The 18993-nt window shown below is 41.7% G+C and overlaps 1 long non-coding RNA gene across 1 annotated transcript in view; it reads left to right on the top strand.

The window, feature by feature from the left end:
- Positions 1–3834: 3834 nt before the first annotated feature.
- The window catches only part of LOC135322584 (uncharacterized), a 78945-nt gene continuing 63786 nt past the window's right edge, over positions 3835–18993 (top strand). The window contains exon 1 of the long non-coding RNA XR_010383239.1: positions 3835–3916. This is a non-coding gene — a long non-coding RNA (uncharacterized LOC135322584). The remainder of the gene's footprint in view (positions 3917–18993) is intronic.

Genomic DNA, 18993 nt, shown 5'->3' with positions numbered 1-18993 from the left:
GTTTCTGTGTTATCGGGTGTGCATTTGTGACACCTTCAGCAGATAATGCCGGGTATTCAGGTGGTTGTAACACTTCTACATTCCCATCAGCAGTGGATGAAAGCTCCTATTGCTCCACATTCTTAACAACACTTGGTTTTGTCTGAATTAAATGTTAACCAATCTATTGGGTGTGCAGTGGTATCTCCCACTGTGGTTTTAATTTGCATTTTCTTGATGATCAATAGACGTTAAATAAATTTTCAAGTGTTTATTGGCTGTTCAGATTTCTACTTTAGAAAATGCCTGTTCAAATCTCTTGCCTCTTTTTCTATTGTATTATCTGTCCTTTTCTTTGCCTATTCTGGATTCAATTCCTTTGTCATTGATATGTGTGGCAATATCGTCTCCTCTCTGGAACATGTCTTTTCACTTTATGATGGTGTCTTTTAAGGACCAGCAGTTTATTGTGTCCTGTTTTATTTTTCAATTAGCATTAAACTAATTCATTAATTCATCATATCAATTCATTTAGTCATGTTGCTACTGTCTTTATTTTAATAATTGTACAATATTCCATGATTTACTTCTCCATTCCTCCATTATCTGACGTTTAAGTTGTTTTCAGTTTCCTCCTATTGTCACCTAAAAATTTGTTGGAAATTAAATTGTGTGGGTACTACCTTAGACTTAATTGAATGAGACTCTTTGGGGAGAAGGGCCAGGAATCTGCACTTGAACAAGCTCTCGACTGTTTTCCCGCACACTGAAGTTTGAGAGTCATGGCTGTTGAGAAACTCACACAAGTGCACACAAGGATGTATGTATAAGAAAGTTTGTGGCAGCGTTATCTGATGTAGTCCCAGACCGAAAACAGTCCAGATGTCCAAGAACTGTAAAATAGGTCAGTGGAATAATATTCAGGAATGAAAACGAACAAACTAGAGTCTTATGCCATTTGGATAAGTATTAAAAAGATAATGTTGAGCACACACACACACACAAATCTAGGCACAAAAGAGTATGAATTCAGTACAACAATATAAAGTTCAAAAATAGACAAACTGAATTATACCATTTCAGAGTGAATTTAAGTATTACTGACAAAACAGTAAAGTGAGGCAAGGAAGTTATGCTCAAGGTCAGGATTATTCTCTTTGGCAGGAAGAGAGTATTGTGTTTAGGAAACAGTGCATGGGAGTTTTGGGGGTCTGGCAGTGTCCTATTTCTTGACTGGGGTGATTGTTACATACGTATTCACTTTATAATAATTTGTTTTAATCCCTTTTCTGTATGTGTGATAGATTTTGCAATAAAAAAAATTAAAAGTAACTGCCAGGGATGGTGACTTTCTGAGCTAGCCCGGAGTATGGAACCTGCCAGGTCCACTTCACACCTTGCCTTCCCACCTGGCCAAGTCCCTGTAGCCCACCCAACTGCAAGTTGCAAATTTATAGGCCAGCCGAGCCCAGATGGTTTCCTGTGATAGCTGCTAGGGGCATAATAATGAATACACATCTCCCCGCACGTTCCTGAATGCATTTTGGCAGGATTTTTACTGCAGGCAGTAAAACCTTGTTACAAAGTCCCTCACTCTCTCAGGGGCTTGACCACATTGCGGTTGAGCCACACTGCCTCTTGTTACAGTCAGCCCGTCATCCTTGTCCCACACAGCATCCTTGAGAGCTGGCTTTCTCTCTGTTGTCCTAAGAGGCTGTTTGATTGATTGTTACTAATAATCATTGCATTTCAGGACAGAACCCAATTCCTGTCCTCACAGTTGGAACTTCCTCTGTGCACTAATTGGAAAAACATCCTCCGGGAAATGGGGCATCTTTATTGAGTCAATCTTTGGTGATGACTATGTCAACTGGCAGGATGAAGTTTACAGCAGGGATCTGAAGGCTCTGAAACCCTCCCAAGAGCACTGATCCCAGACCTGAGTCCAGGAAGCTAGGCCGACCTGACCGATTTCTAGATCTCCATTCGGAAACATTAAGGGTTATATTAGGGAAGGGCTAGCTTCAGGCCGGGGTCAATCCAGATGTTCAAAAGCCATCCCACTTAATGGTCCCCCAATTTTCTTCTGCTCTTTATTATTAGCAGCAGCCCTGAATATTAGCTGCATAATTAAGACCACATTCCCTAGACTCCCTTGTAGTTAGATATGGCCATGTGACCAAGTTCTGACCAATGAGAATGCAAGGAGAAGCCGTATATGGGCAGTCCAGGAAGGATCTTTGAAGAAAGAGTATAGGTCCTTCTCTTCCCTTCCTTTCCTTGCTTTTGGCTGTAATGTTTGGTGCTTTAGCAGCCATTTTTGAACAATGAGGTATCTTTGGAAATGGAGTCCATGCCAGTGGATAGCAAAACACTGGACCAGCCCTGAACTCACTTCCTGCACTTTTTCAAAAGAGAAATAAACTTCTATCTCATTTAAGCCACTGCTTTGGGGAATTTTCTGTCACTTATAGGTGAACCCAATCTTAACTGATACAACAGCATTTTTATGATAGTAAAGAAGTGAAAGCAACCTCAGTGGCCCATAAAAAGGGACTGGTTAAATTCGTTCACTCATTTGCTTACTCATTCATCACATTTTTAAAGAGTACCTACTGCATGCCTGGCTCTCATCTAGGTGTTGGGGATACAGTGGTTTAAATAAAAGGAAGATGTTGTCTCTGCCCTCAAGAACTTTGTTAGAAGAGGAAGCAGAAGACATAAATAAATGGATGACTAAAATATAGCTTAATTAGTGAAACCATAGAGGCTGAGTAGTTTCAGAAGATATATTTTAATGAGATGGGGAAAATGTTCATGACATATTGCTAAAAATAGTAAGTCATTTAAGATCATGAACAGCAAGTCCAGTCTGTAAAGCTCCATACATATTTGCACAGAGAAAAATGTATCCATGATTTTGTCCAGACACCTTGAATAGCACTGGCGTTTAGCAGGCAAACAATACATGGAAAATGAATGAAAGAATCTATTTCAGGGTGGAGGGACTACTTCTTTCCTCTGTATTTTTGTAGACTTTCCAAATGTTCCCCCAGAATATGTTTACTTTTGAAATAAGGAAAAAACTATCACCACGAGGAAAGAGCGTGAATTACAGAGTAGAGGATGCGGAGGGTGGTGATTTTAGTGAGAACGCAAACTAAGTTGTGCCAAACAGTCTCAAAAAGGAACTCGAGTCTGAGGTCTGAGCTTGGCCCCTGCCTGGGGGGAGGACGCCCGAAGGGTCTGGGTCTCCACCCCAGGCGCTGTCTGCAAGCAGGCAGGGAAGTTGGCCCGCGGCTTTGTTCTACATTTTTAGTGGGGCAGGGCCCACGGCAGCCAAGTTATTAAGCTCGAGCCCTATTGCTGCTCTTCCCATGGCTCCTCTGCTGGGCCTCCTGCCCCACCATTAAAGCAGCTGTTGCTGTTTTGTAGCAGCTAATTAACTCCACACTGCATGAAGCCAGACGCTAATTGGCCCCCTCACTTAATCAACTTTAATGTCTCTCTTCTGGTGGACCCGGCTGCTGCTTTTTGTTCTCCTGATCACCAGCTAATGCAGATCCAGGGAACAGGCAGTAACAGCCTCCAGTGGACACACGCCGCCTTCACCCTGTCACTGCCACCGGGGGTGCGGAGGGTCATTCTGACCCTCAGTTAGCTCAGTGGACAGGCTCTTAAGTTCATGAGCGCTGGAGCATCTTGGGACCTGAGCTTATTGCTTCTCTTCCAAACTTTGCACAATGATATGAGTCATCAGATGGTTGGTTTCTCAAGAGAAAGGGCCTCATCTCTGCCTGTCGCTGACGCATATTTAAGGCTCTCAAACTTAACGAACTTGCACAACTACTGCAACTACATTTCACCGAGTGTTTTTCCTGCCGCGGATGCTGCGTCAAGTCCTTTCCAGGGCAGCGTGACCACCATGTGGCTCGGGGTAAGTAAGCAGTGCATATTTTAAACTGAAGGAAGAAGAAACATCGCTCTCCTACCCATTTGTCAGTTGAGGAAACTGAGGCAGTAATAATATTCACATCTGTGATTGAAATGATGTACCTACTCCTCTCAATCATTGTCCTGTAAGATTAGAACCAAGAATTATTATAGTCCCCATGTTGGGGGAGAACTGGAAGCTTACAGAAAAAAAAAAAAAAAAGCCTTTCCTAAGGTCACAAAGTAAGGTAGACAAAATAATGTCCTTAGAAAGATGTTCACATCTTAATTCCCTGAACCTATGAATATGTTAACTTATGTGGCAAAATGACTCTGCTGATGTAAATTAGGCTGTGGTGATGAGATTATGCTGGATTATCTAGATGGGCCTAATATAATCACCAGGGTCCTTATAAGAGGGACAAAGGAGGCTCAGAGTCAGAGAGAGATGTAAGAATGGCCATAGAGGTCGGACAGGAGAGAAGTTGGAGGAGGGGGTCAAAAGCCAAGGCATATGAGTGGCCTCCTGAAGCTGGATAAGTAGGGCAATGGATTCTCCCCTGAAGCCTCCAGAAGGAACACAGCCCTGCCAACACCTGGGTTTTAGACTTCTGACCTCCAGAACTGTGAGAGAAGACATTTGTGTTGCATTAAGCCACTGATTTTGTGGTAATCTCTTACAGTAGCAATATGAAACTAACACTGATTTTGTTACAGCAGCAGTAGGAAACCAATACACACTTTCAGTGGAAGAATTAGAAGGCTCGAATTTAGGCATCATAACGTGAAATCTTGTTTTGATTGAATTGACAAGATTTCCCCATACCTGATCCATACCTGGTGATTTTGAATTCTATCCCATATGTTAGGGATAACTGTGCCTGTGGGACCACTGGCTGGCTTCTCCTTGCAGCCCAGCATGCCTGCTGCCACCTTCCCAGCCCATTTCACACTTTTTACCCTTCTTTTACTTCCTCAAGCATCTAAAACCCAATTGCACAATGGAGCTCATCTGGAGGAAACCAGGGCTCTGTCTGTATCTGAAGAAGGGCTTCGACCAGGGCAGAATGAGTCACAGAGCTTGTGGGAGTTTGATGTTGGGGACACAGTAGAGCAGAGTGGTTAAGCTCTTGCATCGGAATTCTATCCACCCCACTTAATTCCAGTGTGCCTCTATTTCGTCTTCTAATGTAAAGATTGTTGTGAGGACGAACTGAAACAACCCACGTGTCATGCTTAGCACCATACCAGGCAGTGATAAATGCTCAACAGATGTTGGCAATAAAAATGCCAACATGAACTGAGCTCCTGCTTGGCAGAACCCTGAGGCCCCCTCCTCAGAGGCCTAAGGGTCTGGAGCAGTGGCTCTCAAACCATAGCATGCATCAGATTCACCAGGAAGGGACCGGGTCCCACATCCATAGCTTCTGATTCAGTAGGTTTGAGGTGGGACTTGAGAATTTGCATGCCTAACACACTCCCAGGCAATGAGGATGTTGCCCCAGCAGGACCACACTTTCAGAACCACTGCTTTTAAGCACAGAGGCAAGGATGGTGCTTCCACATTGTTTCTCCCTAGTGCCCATCACAATGCCTGGCATACAACAGGCATGCATGCAACAAATATTTGTGGAATGAATACGTTTTTTCCCCACTGTCTCCCAGAGGCTTTAAATGTCCAGGAAGCTACCCTTCTCCATAAAAGAATTCCATTCTCTGTCTTTTTTATCACCATCATATTTACTACAACGTGGCGCTGACAATCTCCTCTTCATAGACTCCCTGTTTTCCCCTTGAATACCCTCCATTTCCCCAGCGAGTGTCTCTCCCCTGGATCTCAACCTTTTCCATTAACTCCATACACTGCACAGCCTGTTCCAGGACATCAAACTTTAATTTAAACAGAAAATAATCAATAAGCTTAGCAAATTGCCCATGGCAACCTCTGCTGAGTGAATCAAAGGGTTTTATAGGTAATTTAAAGGATGTCCTCACTCATCACTCAAGGTAAAGCTTGGCACATTGACAGGAGCCCTTGTCCACCCTGACCCAGGAAGCTCTGGAAGGAAATGGAAGAGAGAGGACCTAGGTTCTGGGGATGGGGGAGGTTGAACCAGGAAGGAAGGGGCTGTCTTTCAGGAGTAAAATCTTCTAAGTAAAAAAGCACTGACATTCAATATTGAACCCCGTGTGTGTAAGAGTTTTTTGGTTTTTGTCTTTTGGGTTTTTTTTTTTTTTTTTTTTTTTTTTGGTTACAGGCAACAGAAGCAGACTCTGGGTAACTTCAGAAAATAAAACTATAGAAGGAAAAGGCTAACTAGCTGGAATCAGAAATATCTGAAACCATGGTGGCTCACTTGAAGGTGCTGTTTGGGGATGCACTGTGCTGTTTTCTGTCTTTGTGTCTTGATTCAGGATTCACCTTCCAAATGAGCATCTGAGTGGCCTCACTGGGTCACGTGGCCCTCCCTTGGCCTGGGAGGATGGGACATCCTGGTGGATAGTCCCACCAAGACAGTAAGTGGGGAGGGAGGGCTAGTTCCCCAAAGGAAAGCCAAGACAGAGTAACTGAAGAAGGGAATGGCAAAACCGGGCTGGCAAAAACATGTTGCTACTATAGAACTTTTCTGGTGGTTTTGACTTATCACTTTCTCCAAACGAGCGGCCAATCTAGCAGTATTTATGAGTGTTTATGAGATCCGGGGGCCTCTGCAGGACTTTGAAGGGCCATCAAACATGTGGCGTAGTTATCAACTCAAGCCAGAGAACTGCCTATCATTTTCTGAGAATCTCCCCAGTCTCCTTTTGAGAAGATTGTCCAACTTCTAAATACTTGCAGATAAGACATTCTCCTTTCTGTCCAGGGTGATATTAAGTAATTGGCAACTGGTATGCCGTGGACATGGGCTAATCAAAGCTGTCACAACTAAAGAACCGAAGGACCAAACTGGTCCATGCCAGCTGACCATCAGTCTGGTGCCTCCTAAGTGGGGCATTAAGAGCCTGGTCTTCACGATGGATGCCTAGAACACCTCCTCATTCCTTGGGAGAAGTACTGAGGTCTTCTTTCCTGAATTTCACAGACCTACAGCTTTGTCCGGGGCTCTAGAATTTCCTGTAGCCACCGTACAATGGACGCAGTCTTCTTAACAGAGCTGTAATTACATGCCATGCAATCTGCTGCTTTCTCCTGCCTGTGGAACCCTGGGGCCAGACTGCCTGGGTTCAAAACCCAACCCTGTAGGGGAAAGTATAGCTTAGCAGTAGAGTGTGCACTTAGCATGCACAAGGTCCTGGGTTCAATCCCCAGTACCTCCACTAAAAAAATAAAACAAAAAATTAATTACAAAATACATAAAGAAACCTGATTAACCACCACCACCCCCACCCCCCGCCAGACAAAAACAAAACCCAGCTCTGGTCCTTACCAGCTCTGTGACCTTGAGCAAGAGATTTAACCTCTCTTGAGCCTACCTTTTCATTTGTAAAAAGGAGACAATAATATTGTTATAAGAAATGTTGTTGTAAGAATGACATGAATTTAAGATTATCAGCTATTTAGAATTATGCCTGGTCCGTACTTGGCACTCAAAAAATGCAGGCAGTTGTCATTATTACATTATTAACATTTATCTTCTGAAAACATCAAGGGCAGAGAACCCTTGGAAACCAGCGTGTTCAACTCCTTTCTTGGACAGATGGGATTCTGAGGCCCTGGGAGGGGATCATTCGCCCAAGTCCACATGGTCAGTTGGTGGAACACCTTGCCTGTGACCCAGCCTGTGGCAGTTAAATGGGTGACGTGTGCATACAGTGGTCATGTTGACCCCATGTACAGACCAAGAAGGTGGGTACCTGCAGGGTGGTGTGAGGGGCCTGGGAGACCTGATAATAGAACCTGCCTCACCCTTGGCTGTGAACTGAGTGGAGCTGAGCCAGCACCTCCCGCCACCCCCTGGGGAGCTAAGGGGAGGGCAGAGTGGAGAGTGAAAGACCCCAGGGATGGAGAGTTTGAGAACCTGCCTTTTGTCTCTAACTTGGCTTCATGCCACCTTGTCCTGATGGGAGTAACTGGCATTTGTGACTGCCTTTATTCATCTCAAAGTATTTCATTTAGTCTCCACTCCACCCTGTGAGCTAATTATTAGTATTAAGTCCATTTGAGAAATGAGACAGACGTTAAATGACTTCTGCTTTATTCTTAAATTTTTTTTTATTATAGAAAATTTCAGACATATGTGAAAGAAAAAGAAAATAGGATGACACACCTCCATTTGTCTATTCACAGCTTCAACAATTACCAACACACAGCCATTCTTGTTTCATCTAACTTCCCCACCAACCCTTTATCCTCCTCCACTATAAAGCATATTCCAGACATCATATCATTTCATCCATCAACATATCACTAAATGATAAGGACTCTTTTTAAAGACAACCACAGAGTCAGAATTCTTTTATATCATCAAGTAGATGTTCCTCTTTTATGAATAGCTTACATAATATCCTAATTGTTTTCTCAGAACAATACTAATTTTTTTCACTCAATGTAATATCATAAATAAGTTACCATGGCATTAAATATTCTTCTGAAATGTAACATGTAAGCACAAATGATATTAATGAATCAATTAATTTACTAAGCAAGTCGTGTTTTTAGATGTTTACATTATTTCCAAATTTTTACTATTAAAAAGTGCTTCTAATAAACAACTGTCGGAGACCCCATTTTCCCCTTATTCTTGAGACTGGAACCCCAATTTTACTTTGGTGTGACAAAAGATAAACTAAAAAACATCATTTCCCAGCTTACCTTGCAATTAGCTACCTCAAGAGAACACGTGTTAGTCAATGAGATAAGTGGAAATGTTAAGTGAGACCTCTGGGGAGGCTGCTTGGAGGAAATTGACTCATCTGGAAAGTGCTGTATCTTTGCCTTCCTTCTTTTTCTCCTTTCTACTGCCTGGAACCCAAGTGGAATGGCTGGTGGTCTGGCGCCATCTTGAACTATTAAAACGGGCACTGCACTCTAAGGTTGTAGAGCAGGATGGAAGGAGCCTGGATCTCTGATGACCCCAGAGTCAGAGGTCTGTTCACCTCCAGACCTCTGTGACAAACCAGTAAATGTCTGTTTTATTTAAGCCACTGTTATTTTGGGGTTTTGCTTTGTATGCAGATGAACCTAGTTATAATGAAATCCTTGCACATGGGCATGATTATTGTGTATACCTCTTCAAATTCTTACCTTGTCTTGTAGATGTTTCCACCTCACCTCTCCTACTAATCTATAAGCTCTTTGGGGGCAAGGACTTTTTACTGTCTTATCTTTTTATCCCATATAATGCCTATCATAGTGCATGGCACAAAATAGAGATTTTAAAACTTTTTTTTTAAAAAAAACATCTAGTGAACATATGAATGTGGAGATGTGTATGACTTTGAGGAACTGATTTTACTAAATCAAGACTTAGCTTCCTTAAATTTAAAAGGAGGTATCAATGCCCACCACGGGGACTTTGTTAAAGCCCAATCATCTGTTACTGAAAGATCTACAAAAACTATATAATGTAAGACTTTCTCATTAAAGAGGACAGGAAAGCAGGATGGAGAAGGCCTTGAGGGCCTCCCAGGCTGGCCTTCACGTGGAACAGCAGGAATGTCATGTGGCTGGGGCAGAGCTATGGAGTGGAAGATGGGCAGGAATGAGGTTGGAGAGGGGTCTTGCAGGCCACGGTGAAGACTTACTCTCAGGGTGATAAGTGCCTCATGATGGTGTGACCCTTATAGAGTTATTTAGAGAGGATCACGTGACCGTGCTTACCACAGCGCCTGCCACGTGGTGAGTATTTAATATGTGGTAATTATCATCATTATTGCTGTTGTTAGTGACAAGTAGTCTGGTTGAAAGAAAATGGTACTAGGAGTCAGAAAAATAGGGTTCCACTACTGGTTTTGGAAGTTACCTATCTCAAAACACTAGCCAAGTATATCTTCCTTCTAGTGATCTCAGTTTCATCATATGTAAAATGGAGATGTCTAAAACATAGGACTGCGTGAATGACTGCTAAACTTACGTCGCCCTCAGAACCCTTTGCTCGTGTGAAATATTCAATGCAAAGTCAAACACATTGAATAGACAGAAGTCGGGGTGATTGAGGTAGAGGAAGGCATGGGGGTCTTGAATACCGTTGCCACCTACTTGACTTTCTCCTCTTCCCCACCACGGTGTCCCCTTGGGGGGCTTCTCAAAAACCACTAGCTTAAAAACCACTAGACTAGTGCTGACCGCCATTAATCAATAGGCAAATGCAATTCAAAACCATAGCAGAGCACAGAGGGTTTAGGGGGCGGTAAAACTATTCTGATAAGAGTGGATACATGGCATTGCACATTTGTCAAATTCCACAGAGTGTAAATGAAAAGTGAACCCTAATGCAAATACAGACTTTGGTGATAATGATGTGTCAGTGCAGGTTCACGAGTTGTCGCAAATGCACCGCTGTGGCGTGGGATGCCCATCGCGGGGGAGGTTGCGTTTGTGTGGGGATAAGGGGTAAGTGGGAACTCTCCAGACTTTCTGCTTAATTGTGCTGTGAACCTAAAACCTCTCTAAAAAATAAAATGTATTAATTAAAAAAAATTTTTAAACCCTACAAGATACCGCTTCACACCCACTAGAATGGCTATAATTTAAAGCAAAACAAAACAAAACAAATGGTGGAAAATAAGAAGGTTGGTAAGCATGTGGAAAATTTGGTTGGAACCCTCGTACTTTGCTGATGGAAGTGTAAAATGCTTTAGCAACTTTGGAAAATGGATTGACCATTCCTCAAAAGTTAAACATAGAATTACCACATGACCCAGCAATTCTATTCCTAAGTATACATATGAAAGAATTAAAAACACAAATTCAAACAAAAACTTGCACACCAATGTTTGTAGCATCACTACTCACAATAGCCAAAAGGTGAAAGCAACCTGAATGTCTGTTAAGGAACGAATAGATAGATAAAATGTAGTATATGCATGCAATGGAATATTATTCATCAATAAAAAGAAATGAAGTAGTGGTACATACTACAGCATGGATGAACCTGGAAAACATGCTAAGTGAAAGAAGCCTGATCGAAAGGTCATATACTGCATGATCTGTTTATATGGAATATCCAGAACCGGGACATTCATAGAGACAGAAAGCAGGTTAGTGGTGACCAGGAGCAAGGAGAAGGAAGGAATGAGGAGTGATTGCTTAATGGGTATTGGATTTCATTTGAAGTGATGAAATAAATGTTTTAGAACCAGATAGAGAGGATGGTTGCACAACATTGTGAACGTACTAAATGCACTGAATCATATACTTCAAATGATTAATTTTTTTAAATTTTTATTGAAGTATAGTTGATTTACAATGTTGTATTAGTTTCTGGTATACAGCATAGTGATTCAATTATACATATATATATTCTTTCTTATATTTTTTCTTTATAAGTTATTACAAGCTATTGAATATAGTTCCCTGTGCTATACAGAAGACCTTGTTGTTTATCTATTTTATACATAGTAGTTTGTACCTGCTAATCCCAAACTTCTAATTTATTCCTTCTCCCCTTCCTCCTTTGGTAACCATAAGTTTGTTTTCTATGTCTGTGAGTCTATTTCTGTTTTGTAAATAAGTTCATTTGTGTCATTTTTTGATTCCACATATAAATGATATATGATATTTGTCTTTGTCTGACTTACTTCACTTAGTATGATAATCTCTAGGTCCATGTTGCTGCAAATGGCATTATATATTATATATATATGTTATATATATAATATATATATATATATACACACACACCACAACTTCTTTCAAAATGATTAATTTTATATTATACACATTGTGCTTCAATTCAAAAATAAAACACGACTAGAAGCGCTCTAAATTTTTTCCAGTTCCAATGCTCTGCTGTCCTGTCCCATTGCCACTCATCATCTGCAGGAGGACTGTAATTTCGAAGTGGGTTGGTGCACGCTAGTGCCCAGGAAGAGTACCACGGTTTATTTTAACTAATAGCAAACCCTAAGTTGGACCCTGAGGGAAAAGAGACCCAGGAAAGATAAGTTTTGAAAGCATAAAGGAAGTACAAAAAGTGCCAGAGCATGAAACACAGACAAGGTATAAATGGGGGTGGTTGGTGAGGGTACCATAAGGGAACGCCCCTGAAATTTACCAGACTCTGTCTCTGGGAACAAAGGGGACAAGTTGGAGGGCTGGGTAGTGAGCTATTCCCAGTCAAGGTGAAAAATGGTTGGGTTCTTCATTGCCTCCAAAGGTTAAAAGAAAAGACCCTCCAGGGCTTCAAGGGGGTCTGTGGAAGAAATCTGGACCAATGCTGTCCAAAATGGTAGTCACTAGCCACATGTAGCTACTGAGCACTTGAAATGTGGCTAGTCTCAACTGAGATGTGCTAAAGTGTAAAATTCACATCAGGCTTTGAAGATTCAGTATGAAAAAAGAAAGAATAAAATATCTCATCATTTTCATATTGATTATATGTTGAAATCATAATATTTTAGATAAATTGGGTCAAATGAATACATTATTAAAATTAAACTCACCTGTTTCTTTTTAGTTTTTTATGTGGCTACTAGAAAATTTTAAATGACATGCATGGCTCACAATGTATTTCCCATGGACAGCACCTCTCTGTGGACCACTATATTATTCCTTCAGGGTGGAAGTGGCTCTGTCCAGGGTCTCTGTCTTGGGCAGACTACCCAGGCTAATGCACCTTTCGGAAATATAAGCTTCCTAAATGGTTGCCTGGAAATGTGGATGTGTCTTATTCCAAGACGGCACACCAAACAGAATTCATTAATAAGCAAAGTGAAATTTGCTTGCAGCCTGGATGCAAATTCAGGTGCATCCAAAGCTTAAAGTATTTTTAAGCAACTCCACTTTCTCAAGAAGACTGCATGGCCATAAGCATAGAGTCAGTGGAGGTGGGGCCCCGCCATGCTCTTCTTCAGCATCTCAGTGTGTCTCCCAGAGTCCCAGAGGGTAAATGGAATAGAATTTCCAAAATCACTTGAAGTCAGCCAAGAAAATTGTGAAATGTTTATTCTGTGGCAGAGTAAAAATTGCATATTTTCTATCAAGGTAGAAAATAAGAACAAAGATCCAAATAGCCAGTCCCTCGCACCACCATTTTAGTCACAGTCTGCCTGTGCTTTTGGCTGTGTTACAAAACGAAATAAATCCCTTTATAATCCTTCACACTGGCTCCAAAAAGGTATTTTCACAAGCACCAGAGCAGACCCTTCGGGCATTATTTCTTCGTATAAAAATGCTCATCTCCACTCAAAACCTTTTTTTTAAAAAAAATCGTATCCTTCCACAAAATGGTAAACTAAAATGATTTTGGTACAGTTTTTGTCAGATAGGGGTGGGGAGGAGGGAAATGTGGGCAGTGGTCCAAACAGAAATCCCCCTCACAAGTTCAATATCCTCCCCAAACTCTCCATAATCCTCTCCAGATCACTCACCTTCATTGGTTTCTTCTTCCACTCAACACAGCGAACTTCCCATTTTCTGCCTGGAAACATTCTCTTGCATTGTTGTTACTGAACACTTCATAGTTTGTAGGGTCTTTGAGCAGCACGACACTCCCCCTTGACCCCCACTCCTATACCGAATTCAGTATGACTTCACATAACACTCAATAAATAGTTGTCGAATGACTGAATGAAGTTGATCTGATATTTGCCAACTCTGATAAAACAGACGAAATCAATGTCAGCTTTTCCAGCTAGACAGAGAAATAGGACAGCTATATAAAATGATCTGAAGGAAAAATTGCATCCAACACTTTACTTTCAGGTCTCCAAAGGCGGCTGTTATAATAATGGACTATAAATACAGGGTGAATGCTATATCTGTAAAGAAGCAATTCGAACAGTGGTCTGGAAGAGCCAAGAAAAATCCAGCTTCTTCTCCCCGAGTATATACACAGGTGCGCTGTGTGGAATGAAATCCACTTAACTTGATTTTATGGACAGTGATTCATGCAAACTCAGTTCCAAACTGCTCGGCACAGCTCAGTTAAATAAATTACAGTAAGAGTAAGCCAGCCAGCAGTAAAGGCAAAAGACAGAAAATAAACTTGAGGTTGAGGACTGAAATTTTAGGAGTGCCTGGTGTGCCAGAATCATCTTTCTTCTGGGGGTTCTGAAAGGATCTTAGCAACCTTCAGGGTCAAGGCCCTGATTTGACTGATGGGGAAACTGAGGCCCAGGGAGGACTAGATACATGTCCAAAGTCACTTAGAGAATAACTGGCAGAATCACGGCTCCTGGGTCCCAGATCAGAGCACTTTTCATCTCATCAGGCTTCTGAATGTCACGTTCACTGCCACAGTGCCAGGCACATACAAGAGAATCAATAAATATTTGTTGAATGAATGAATGACCAAATCTGCTAGGCTGGGGACAGCCAGAGTCAGCCTGAGAGATAGAGAGGGGGAGAAAGATCTAAGAAGATGTCCCTCCAGAACAAAAACGCATGTGCTTAGGGATGGAAGAGACTTCTCCAAGCAGCCCTCTGGCTCCTCAGTGTTCCACCTCCTACCTGGAGAGATACAGCCAGCTCCATACTTTGGCCTCCTTTTTATCGCATGAGACTGGTTTGCCACAGTGCTCCACTCACCCTCCATGGGCACTCCCTGAGGGCTTTCAAGGATGAAGCTTCACTGCCCAGTATGGAGATACATCAGTGGGGATGTTATAACCAGCATATGAACAATACGACAAGTATCTTGTGATCAAATGCAACTTGCCCTCTCTCAGTCCCTTTTGGCTTCATTCAGTAGAGGGTGATGCCATCACACTATCTGTGAGTGGTCCAGCAGTAGAAGGCTGACCTGACCATCTTCTGCTATGCCCCTGGAACTCCCATGCTTCAGGAAATAGACACCTTTCTTAGGTGCCAATTGACGTTTTGCTGTGCTGAGACCAAGTTGTAACTGAGTCTATCTAGCATTTCATGACCTGCTATTTAGTATTCCATCTATTAGACAGTAAAGGTGGAGATCAGACACATAAAAGAAAAAAAAATATGAAGAATCAGTGGTCATATTAATTTATTTATTGTATGTCCCAATGTGCTCTCTAATTTGCCTCTAAAATTCTGTACTTTTGAAATATGCTGGTATTGGAAAATAATCTTAGACGTGTCCAAAGATTTAGTCACAAGGATTTTCATTGCAATTTGGCAGATAATAGTGAAAATCAAAAGCCAGAGGAGAATGGCTGAATAAATTATGATACCTTTATGTAATGAAACACAATGTAGCCATTTAAAATGGTCCTATAGGATCTTTAGTGACACAGAAAGGTGCTTATGATGTATTACTTACAGAGAAAAGCAAGGCACTAATGGTGTGTTTAGAGTGGCGCTTTCTTCGTTCTCCACATTATCTAGCACAACTAGGTCCACCGCCGAGGTTCAATAACTTCTTGTTGATCAATATCAGAACTTCAGGATGTAGAAGTTTTAGCAACTTCCTCCACTATTAAAGTATCATTTTCCAGATTTCAACCATTTGGTTCTTCAACCTATGTCTTTTTTTTTTTTTTTCGCTTAAAAAAATTTCTTTAATTGAAGTATTGTTGATTTACAATGTTTCAGGTGTACAGCAAAGTGATTCGGTTACATGTGTATATTCTTTTTCAGATTCTTTTCTGTTATAGGGTATTACAAGATATTGAATGTAGTTCCCTGTGTTATGCAATAGGTCCTTGTTGTTTATCTGTTTTATGTATAGTAGTGTGTATATGATAATCCCAAACTCCTAATTTATCCCTCCCCATCTGGTAATAAATTTGTTTCCTATGTCTGTGAGTCTGTTTCTGTTTTGTAATAATTTCATTTGTATCATTTTTGTAAGATTCTGCATATGAGTGATATCATATTTGTCTTTTTCTTTCTGACTTACTTCACTTACTATGATAATCTCTAGATCCATTCATGTTATCACAAATAGGAAGATTTCTTTCCTTTTATGGCTGAGTAGTATTCCATTGTATATATATACCACATCTTCTTTATCCATTCATCTGTCGATGGGCATTTAGGTTGCTTCCATGTCTGCTATTATAAATAGTGCTGCTATGAACATTGGGATGTATGTATCTTTTTGAATTAGAGTGTTGGTCTTTTCCAGTTATATGTTCAGGAGTGGGATTGCTGGATCATATTTCAACCTCTATCTTATTCTTAATCCAATCATGAATAAACTTGTGAAAAAGTGCTCAATCTCATTAATAGTCAAGGACAAGTAAATCAAAACTACACTGAGCTATCACTACACATCTGCCCAAATGACTAAAATAAAAAGACTGACAACTCCAAGTGTTGGCAAGGAAGCAGTGCAGTGGCAACTTACATACACCTCTTTGAAAGTAGTTTCCCCGAAGCCAAAACAATCAAACATGTACACCAACTATGTGTGTGACCCAGCATTCCACTCCTAGTTGACACTCAACAGAAATGTGTGTGCATGTGCACTGGAAGACATGCATAGGAACAGTCACAGCAGCATTTTTCACAATAGCCACAGACCAGAAACAACCCAAATGTCCGTTTATAGTAAAATGAAAACTTGTGACATATTCATACAGTGGGATACTCTATAGTAATGGAAATGAGTGAGTCACAGCTACAAGCAACAAAACCAAGTAGAACAAAAGAAGACAGATATAAAAATATACACACATGGCCCCATTCATATACACATACATATATAGTTCCATTTATATAAAGTTTAAACACTTAAAACTCAATTGTTGTCTTCGAAGTCAGGATAGTGGTTAACTTTGGGGGAGGACACAGTGGGCAGAGATTGGGAGAAGCATGAGGGGGGCTTCTGGGGTGCTGGTGATAATCTATACTTGATCTGGATGGTAGTCACATGGTATTTGCTTTATGAGAACTCTGTATATTTGATATTTGTATACTTTCTATGCTTATGTGATATACTTTGCAATAAAATTTTTTAAATAAAATAAATTTGAAATGGCTCATACAATAAGACATGGATTTACAGCACTTTCTAGGAGTTACCGCCTAGCAAACTGAGGTTGAGCATCTTTTGTGATTTTTCAAGGGACAAGGGGGCATCCCTTGGAGAGTGGCCAGAACCTCCAGGAGCCTTGGGGTGATGCAGAAACAGGCACAGCCCAGCCCCTGTTAGGAAAGCCCAATCTAGTAGCAAATCAGTCTAGCAGAAACCCCAGTTGGGGAAAGTCTACAAGGAGCCCAAAGGAGGTGGGAGACCCACCCCTGGTCAGGAATGGGCAGGCATTGCCTGTTTTGGAGATAGGCAAGCATTTAAACTGAACAAAGCCACTCCCAGCCCCCACTGAAGGCACTGTTTATTTCCAAAGGCCTGATGGAACAACTAACTGTAACCTAGGGAGAGGAAATTACACAATGGATGTTGAAATGTGGGCTTGTTGAAAAGTTGTCACTCTAGTAATGAATGCCCTATTTCCTGTTTTTTTTTTTTTGGCCGAAAGTTAAATGCTGGGCATAATTAGCTAGTAAAAAAGCAAGCTTGGCAGCAGAACAAAAATAGCACATTTTGGGAGCCCAGGCCAATTAAAATTGTTTATGTAGCCATTTAGCAATATTTTTCTCCAAACTATTATAACCAGGAAATACGTAGCGTGAGACTGTAAGGCAAGTTCCTCAGAAGAAAAATGGCCCACACACTGATCCTTTGACCAGCCTGCTGTTCTAAGGGGGTTTTATAATAAGAATGAACACTTCTATCCTCCTGAACTCCCTGGGCCTCCTTGGGATCTTGAGGACAGCATCACTCACCCTGTGTAGCAGGCAGCTGTGGATGAGGGGCTGCAACCTGCTAACGCTAAGATTAGCCAAGCTTCCCTATGTGTCTGAGAGGCCAGTGACTACGGATTTAGCTGCCTAATGCAGTCATTTAAATTATCCGGCTGATGCCGTAATCAGACTGAGGGTATGAAACATTTTTGTGAATAACTGGACAGTCTGGCTGGTGTCAGCATTAGTTGCTAGAACTCAGCAAAACTGCCCTGGGCCAAGTTTGTCACCACGCCAGCTCCTCCAGCGCTCTTTCCAGCACTTTCCGTGTCTTTGATGATCTTCCACCTCAAGTACTCAGGTTACATCTTCCTTGTCCTCTCCAGCCTCCCGGTCAAAACGTCCTTTCAGAGCCTTCATTCACAGTAAGCTATAATGGACTGAGACAGCTTTAGATGTTAGCGATCACAGCTTCTAGCTAAGAGATGAAGATTTCATGATGGAATTTAAGGCATCATCCAACTGAGTGAAGGGATCGGGAGAGCAGTTTGGAGACAGGGAAGCTTCTCAGCATCCCTAAAATTTCACCCAAGGGAAATAGCCTATTTTAATTGACTTATCAAAGGTTAACCCACTTGGCTGAACCCCTCTATTGGCTGTCAGGAGAGAGAAGATCTTTGGGGATGCTCACTCTGCTGTAGGCATCGCCCCCAAACTCCAACACAGCTTATAGCCTACCCGCCGCCTCCGCCAGCCCTCGCCAAGGCCCTGTCTTATAGTAATTAAGTCCCCAGACTTCAGCTTGAGCTCTTGCTATGAAGTGGGTGGTGGAGGGGGTGAACCTTGCAGAAGCAAGGGAGACCTTGAGTCTCCCCTTTACAAGCTCCAAAATAGTTAGGGACACAGCAGCATTTGGGGAAATGGAAACAACACACAGAATCCAGGCTGTTTCACTCATTACAATACCGTGTGAAGCCATAGCTGTTAGGGGGAGCAGGGGAGTGGTAGCGTCCCAGCCCTGAGGCACTGAGGTGAGTGCCACTTACCTGAAAGGCTGAGTGTTTAAAGCCTTTTGTCATCACTGGATGGGACAGGGGTATACAGACAGCAGAAGAGCAGTCTCCTTCCCTCCTGTTCCTGTCTGTTCACTTTCACCTTCATCCATTCATTGGTTTGTATGTAGACGGTACTTACAAAATACATATACGAATCAAACATCATAATTTAGCTTGATATTAAGAGCTCTCCTTGGCTTC

This window comes from Camelus dromedarius, chromosome 12 (genome assembly GCF_036321535.1).
Source record: "Camelus dromedarius isolate mCamDro1 chromosome 12, mCamDro1.pat, whole genome shotgun sequence".
NCBI classification, from domain to species: Eukaryota; Metazoa; Chordata; class Mammalia; order Artiodactyla; family Camelidae; genus Camelus; species Camelus dromedarius.
The sequence above is the reverse complement of the archived record's forward strand: the minus strand, read 5'-3'. Positions and strand labels throughout refer to the sequence as shown.